We start from the raw sequence: 7,144 nt of genomic DNA, 5'->3' as shown, positions 1-7,144 counted from the left end.
TTAGTATTTGGTAGCATTGCCTTTAAATAGTTTAACTTGGGTCAAAAGTTTCGGGTAGCCTTCCACAAGCTTCCCACAATAAGTTGGGTGAATTTTGGCCCATTCCTCCTGACAGAGCTGGTGTAACTGAGTCAGGTTGGAAGGCCTCCTTGTTCATACACGCTTTTTCTGTTCTGCCCACAAATTTCCGATAGAATTGAGGTCAGGGCGTTGTGATGGCCACTCCAATACCTTGACTTTGTTATCCTTAAGCCATTTTGGCTCAACTTTTGAAGTATGCTTGGGGTCATTGTCCATTTGGAAGACCCATTTGCGACCAAGCTTTAACTTCCTGACTGATGTCTTGAGATGTTGCTTCAATATATCCACGTAAATTTCCTCTCTCATGATGCCATCTATTTTGTGAAGTGACCCGTCCCTCCTGCAGCAAAGCACCCCCACAACATGATGCCGCCACCCCCGTGCTTCACGGTTGGGATGGTGTTCTTCGGCTTGCAAGCCTCACCCTTTTTCCTCCAAACATAACGATGGTCATTATGGCCAAACAGTTTCATCAGACCAGAGGACATCTCTCCAAAAAGTACGATCTTTGTCCCCATGTGCAGTTGCAAACCGTAGTCTGGCTTTTTTATGGTGGTTTTGGAGCAGTGGCTTCTTCCTTGCTGAGCGGCCTTTCAGGTTATGTCAATATAGGACTTGTTTTACTGTGGATATAGATACTATTGTACCTGTTTCCTCCAGCATCTTCACAAGTCCTTTGCTGTTGTTCTGGGATTGATTTGCACTTTTCGCACCAAAGTACGTTGATCTCTAGGAGACCTTCCTGAGCGGTATGACGGCTGCATTGTCCCATGGTGTTTATATTTGCGTACTATTGTTTGTAGAGATGAACGTGGTACCTTCAGACGTTTGGAAATTGCTCCCAAGGATGAAACAGACTTGTGGAGGTCTACATTTTTTTCTGAGGTCTTGGCTGATTTCTTTTTATTTTCCCGTGACGTCAAGCAAAGAGGCACTGAGTTTGAAGGTAGGCCTTGAAATACATCCACAGATACACTTTCAATTGACTCAAATGATGTCAATTAGCCTATCAGAAGCTTCTAAAGCCATGACATCATTTTCTGGAATTGTCCAAGCTCTTTAAAGGCACAGTCAACTTAGCGTATGTAAACTTCTAACCCACTGGAATTGTGATACAGTGAATTATAAGTGAAATAATCTGTCTGTAAACAATTGCTGGAAAAATTACTTCTGTCATGCACAAGGTAGATATCCCAACTGACTTGCCAAAACTATAGTTTGTTAACAAGACATTTGTGGAGTGGTAAAAAATCAGTTTTAATGACTCCAACCTAAGTGTATGTAAACTTCCGACTTCAACTGTACATAGTATAGTGTGACCTGTTTTGTTGTACTACAGCCAAGAGTACATTAATATAGCATCAGGAAGCAAACCAGACTAAATCCTGTACACAGTCATTAAACACATGAAAAAAAACAAGCAAAGCATATCAGGTGTCCCTTTGTGAGGTAAGTTACTAAACCACACAATACTTAAATAGGTGTGCTTCATCTCCTCTGAGAGACGGAGAGCAACAGGATGAGAAGGATTAGCGAAGAACATAAAAAAATACGTCGGCCCGAAAATATTTTGGTAACATATTAAGGTATAGTTCCGTGGGATGTATTACGGGTTTACAAGTTAAACTGCTAAATTACAAACAAACAATCAATCAATGTGCTTTATAACTGTTTATTGCATATATATTAATTACTAACTATCAATAAATGACTTATAGTTATACATCCTATATAATTATTTTACAAATCTAATCTCATTTAGAACCACGGGCCAGTGAGGTGTCAAGTTAAAATAAATATAATAAAATCTAAAGAAAGCATAAACACAGTGTGGCGAGGTCTTAAAATGACCTCCCATCTAGCAAACCTGTGACCACTTTACAACACTGCTGAAGATAAAACTCTACTAGCGTTAGCGTTTGGTTGACACAGTGTAGCGGGCTACCAGGCAGCATGCGATGACGTTGCTCTATCTGAGCAGTAGGTTAGCCTCCGTAGACAAGGGCGCTCTATGAGAGAGAAGTGGCTGTTTTTCTGCGAGGCTGAATTGAATTAATGAAGCGAGGAAGGCCCAGTCTGCTCCGGCCCGGTGCTGCACGACCACGGCAGGCAGGTCACCCTCCGACTCTGGAAAAGTCATACTGGGTAGACGAAGAGAGAAGACAAGGAGCCAAGAAGAATATTTACATTAAGACAGTGAATCACTGTTTTGTGTTGGTTTTGCCTGTAGTAATCTCTCCAAGACGCTTAAATCAAAAACGCACGTAATGAAATACGTATCGAAGCTGTGACGGTTTAACTATCGGCAGTGAGTGAGCCAAGTGCCAGGATGTCAGCTGCTGTTGATTAGCTGCAATTATTCTCTTCTGCTACGGTGTGACAGTGGCAGACTCTATATCATATCTGTAAGCTCCAAAGCACCTTCTTATTTGATTAAGTCGAGTACTGTGTTTCCGAAAGCACAATCTACCTTTGCCATGCAAGGTTATCCACATTTTTGCTAAAGCCTGACATGAATACATAGATCTGTACTATCTCTATATGATGGAATGAACAAAATATGTGGCAACTCTTTCTCTCGATATGTTAAACAAAATTCACGGTAGCATTCCATAATGCAAAGATGGCCTCTGACTTATTTTTGATAGCCTTGAGTGTGACGGAGAGCATATTAATCAACCGTCTCACCTTTTTCAGGCTCTCTCATGAGGCGCCAATGGAAATGTGGGACGGGTGCCACGGACTGACCGCCTTGTCATGCCATAGCTGCCCTAGCCCCTATCCCCGCCGGCTCGCAGACAGGAAGGGAAAAAGCAGAGCCTACTCCGAGGCGAACAAACAAACTGTGTTTCAGCCTGTGTAACATGAGCGCTAGGGGGAAAGGGCACTTTGAATGACAGACATTTCATTGCTGCGCCCATTGGTTGGTTAATCACTACCTGAGTGCACTTTCGTCTTTCCTTCTTTATGTCTCCCCTTATTCCTTCTTCCTCCTCTCTCTCTCTATACTCCTTCCTCTTCTCTATTTCTCTCTTTACTCCTTCCTCCTCATCTCTCTCTATACTCCTTCCTCTTCTGTATTTCTCTCTTTACTCCTTCCTCCTCTCTCTACATCTCTCTCTACTCCTTCCTCCTCTCTACATCTCTCTTTACTCCTTCCTCCTCTCTCTACATCTCTCTCTTTACTCCTTCATCCTCTCTACATCTCTCTTCACTCCTTCCTCCTCTCTCTACATCTCTCTCTTTACTCCTTCCTCCTCTCTATATCTCTCTTTACTCCTTCCTCCTCTCTATATCTCTCTCTTTACTCCTTCCTCCTCTCTCTACATCTCTCTCTTTACTCCTTCCTCCTCTCTATATCTCTCTCTTTACTCCTTCCTCCTCTCTATCTCTCTCTCTTTACTTCTTCATCTTCTCTATTTCTCTCTTTACTCCTTCCTCATCTCTATCTCTCTCTCTCTACTCCTTCCTCCTCTCTCTACATCTCTCTCTTTACTCCTTCCTCTTCTCTATATCTCTCTCTTTACTCCTTCCTCCTCTCTACTCCTTCCTCCTCTCTATCTCTTTCTTTACTCCTTCCTCCTCTCTATCGTTCTCTACTCCTTCCTCCTCTCTATCTCTCTTTACTCCTCCCTCCTCTCTATATCTCTCTCTTTACTCATTCCTCCTCTCTATTTCTCTCTTTACTCCTTCCTCATCTCTATCTCTCTCTCTCTACTCCTTCCTCCTCTCTCTACATCTCTCTCTTTACTCCTTCCTCCTCTCTATATCTCTCTCTTTCCTCCTCTATCGTTCTCTACTCCTTCCTCCTCTCTATCTCTCTTTACTCCTCCCTCCTCTCTATATCTCTCTCTTTACTCCTTCCTCTCTATCTCTCTTTACTCCTTCCCCTCCTTTCTATCCCTCTATCTTTGTTCTCTTTCTATGCTTTACAATATTCTCAGAGTGTACTGTATAATATATGTGCATATATACAGTAAAAAGGAAATTAATCATTTTGCCTAACAGTTATTAAGGAAGTCAGGCAGTAATTGACGAAAAACGATCAACCCAAGGAAGGAGATTGGGATTCCCTTGGTGTTTTGATAATAATTAAAATAAGCAGCTCAAAATCGTGTGATATTTTTGGCACGTTTTCTTTTGGGGTATGGTTGCAGGCGCCTACCAAATGATCAACGAATGTAGGTCCTGTCCCAGTCCCACCTAGCCGTCCTCCAGATCTCACCCCGAGAACGAGTCAGGGGATCAGGGATCAGGGCTCAGCCCCAGGACCACACCTTACTACCCACACTACTACTGGCCCTTGGTAATGGGGGGAACTATGACTATGGTACAAATGGCTTTAATCTGAACAAACAAGGGACACAGATCCAAATTACGTGTATGGGGCGTCTCCCAAATTATTTTAAATTCAAAAGTGAAATCTTGTCATGTTTGAGAGTGTATTGTATTTACTTTATAGAAACACCTTGTGCTGTATATCATACCAACACATTACAGAAAGCAAGAGACATCAACATCTTGCAACATTAAAACCGGAGGATATGAATTTTAACAAACATGAATGTCGGACAGACTTCATAATAACTTTAACAAATAAGCCATTACAAATGCTTATTAGCGATCATACGTGTTATGAATGCTCATGCATTGTAATTATAAATGTTTATAAACATTTACAAATAATGAAACTTACATAATAGTTTATTAAAGGAAAATTATCTTTTGGTATTTGTGTCATTACTCTGTTGTTGACATAGTCCCAAGATGTTTTGCATGTCAGCAATGTTATTACAAAATGTAAGCAAATTGTAACTTAGAACATAACAACATGGAGGGAAGAATAGCATGGTGATCAAGTCAAATTTTCAGTGTCCAAGAAGAGAGAGCAGAATTGACATTCTTATAACAATCCCTGAAGAGTAAATCACTTTTTTCTGGTCAAACAGTGTTTGTCAGTTTTCTTTCCCAATTTTGTCACCAATGGTTAAGTATTTTCCTACTAATATGGAAACCATAGTTATTAAGAAGGAATTGAGCTGCTGTGAAGTCATGAATGGATTGGTACAGAGTGATCAGTATGATTTAATTGACTTGACACGACCTAGGGTTACGTACAGTATTATCAGATAGATGCCATCTTTGACAATAATATCCTGTAGATAGATAGAGTTAAGTGATGATCAGTGACCTCTTCTGTTATAATACAATACCACATAATCCTATCTGATCCCTAAGGTGTTGAGCTCCCTCTAGTGGAAATAGAACAGGTAGTGGGCTTGAGATAGACCAGGTAGTGTGCTTGAGATAGACCAGGTAGTGTGCTTGAGATAGACCAGGTAGTGTGCTTGAGATAGACCAGGTAGTGTGCTTGAGATAGACCAGGTAGTGTGCTTGAGATAGACCAGGTAGTGTGCTTGAGATAGAGCAGGTAGTGTGCTTGAGAATAACACTCAGTCCTGGGTTACACTCTTAGAAAAAAGGGTTCCAAAAGGGTTCTTCGGCTGTTCTCATAGGATAACCCTTTTTGGTTCCAGGTAGAACCGGTTTTGGTTTCAGGTAGAACCCTTTTGGGTTCCATGTAGAACCCTCTGTGAAAAGAGTTCTACATGGAACCTAAAATGGTTCTACCTGGAACCCAAAAGGTTCTATCTGGAACCAAAATGGGTGCTCCAATTGGTTATCCTATAGGGACAGCCGAATAACCCTTTTATGTTGTAAATAGCACCTTTTTTCCCAAGTTTAGAACAGTGGAATTGCATAGCCATCAACCACATTCATAACATATATCTTGTGAATTTGTCTAATTAGTTATTTCAGTGTATTAATTACCTGTATTAAACTTAGTAAGTTATTAGGAATACATTGTTTTTTTCAATCATAAACAACAATGACCCAACGACCTGAATATGACCAATATTGTTTTATACATAATCCACAATCAAATGATTTGATTCCACAGTATTATTGTGTGTACATTTTGAGACAGATGGGAGGATACTCAATCTCCCTCTGTAAGTTACTGTAATCACACTAACAGTATCACTGGTACCAGAATACACTGCTTATTATTGGTAACGCCTGCCAGCTAACAACATATTGTTGAAGCTCTGTAATTCTTTAGAAATTAAAAAATAAATGGACTTGATGTACAGATGTAGGATCTAATTTGATCACTCTTTTGTTGCCATGAATATTCCTGCCCAGAAGAAAATGCAAACTTTTAGTGTATTCTTTGTTTAAAAAGGCTTCTAAAGTTTGTAATTTACACTTTAAAATGTCAGGCATGATTTGCCTAAATGGAAAATGTGTCAAACCTTACCAAAAACTGTACATTAATTATAATCCACATAATAATTCTCATTTCTTGTTGCTGCAGGATTATTTTTCCTGCTGTAGCAAACTGGCTAAAATGAAGATCCTAGATCTGTAGGTTCGTATTGAACATAGGTGACATGATGGTTTACTATATTTCAGGCTATATATCCTGTAAGGAAAAGAGCCAAAGAAAGACCCCTGAAGTTATCATTAGTATTGGAAACTGTAGAATAACCCTGATCAAATCAAATCAAATGTTATTTGGCACATGTGCCGAATAGAACAGGTGTAGACCTTACCATGAAATGCTTACTTACAAGCCCTTAACCAACAATCCCTATCTAAACAAATGCCCTGGTTTAGTTTTAGGTGGGGTGGAGTTATTATACAGAGCATTCAGAAAGTATTCAGACAATTTGACCTTTTACACATTTTGCTACGTTACAGCCTTATTCTAAAATGGATGAAATAAAACATTTTCTTCATAAATCTACACACAATACCCCATAATGACAAAGCGAAAACAGGTTTTTAGAAAAATTTGCAAATGTATTAAAGATTAAAAAAACAGATTCTTATTTATATAAGACCTTATTTATATAAATATTCAGACACTTTGCTATGATACTCGAAATTGAGATCAGGTGCATCCTGTTTCCATTGATCATCCTTGAAATGTTTCTGCAACTTGATTGGAGTCCACCTGTGGTAAATTCAATTGGTTGGACATGATTTGGAAAGGCAC

Source organism: Salmo salar, chromosome 06 (assembly GCF_965601325.2).
Source record: "Salmo salar chromosome 06, fSalSal1, whole genome shotgun sequence".
Lineage (NCBI taxonomy): Eukaryota > Metazoa > Chordata > Actinopteri > Salmoniformes > Salmonidae > Salmo > Salmo salar.
The sequence above is the reverse complement of the archived record's forward strand: the minus strand, read 5'-3'. Positions refer to the sequence as shown.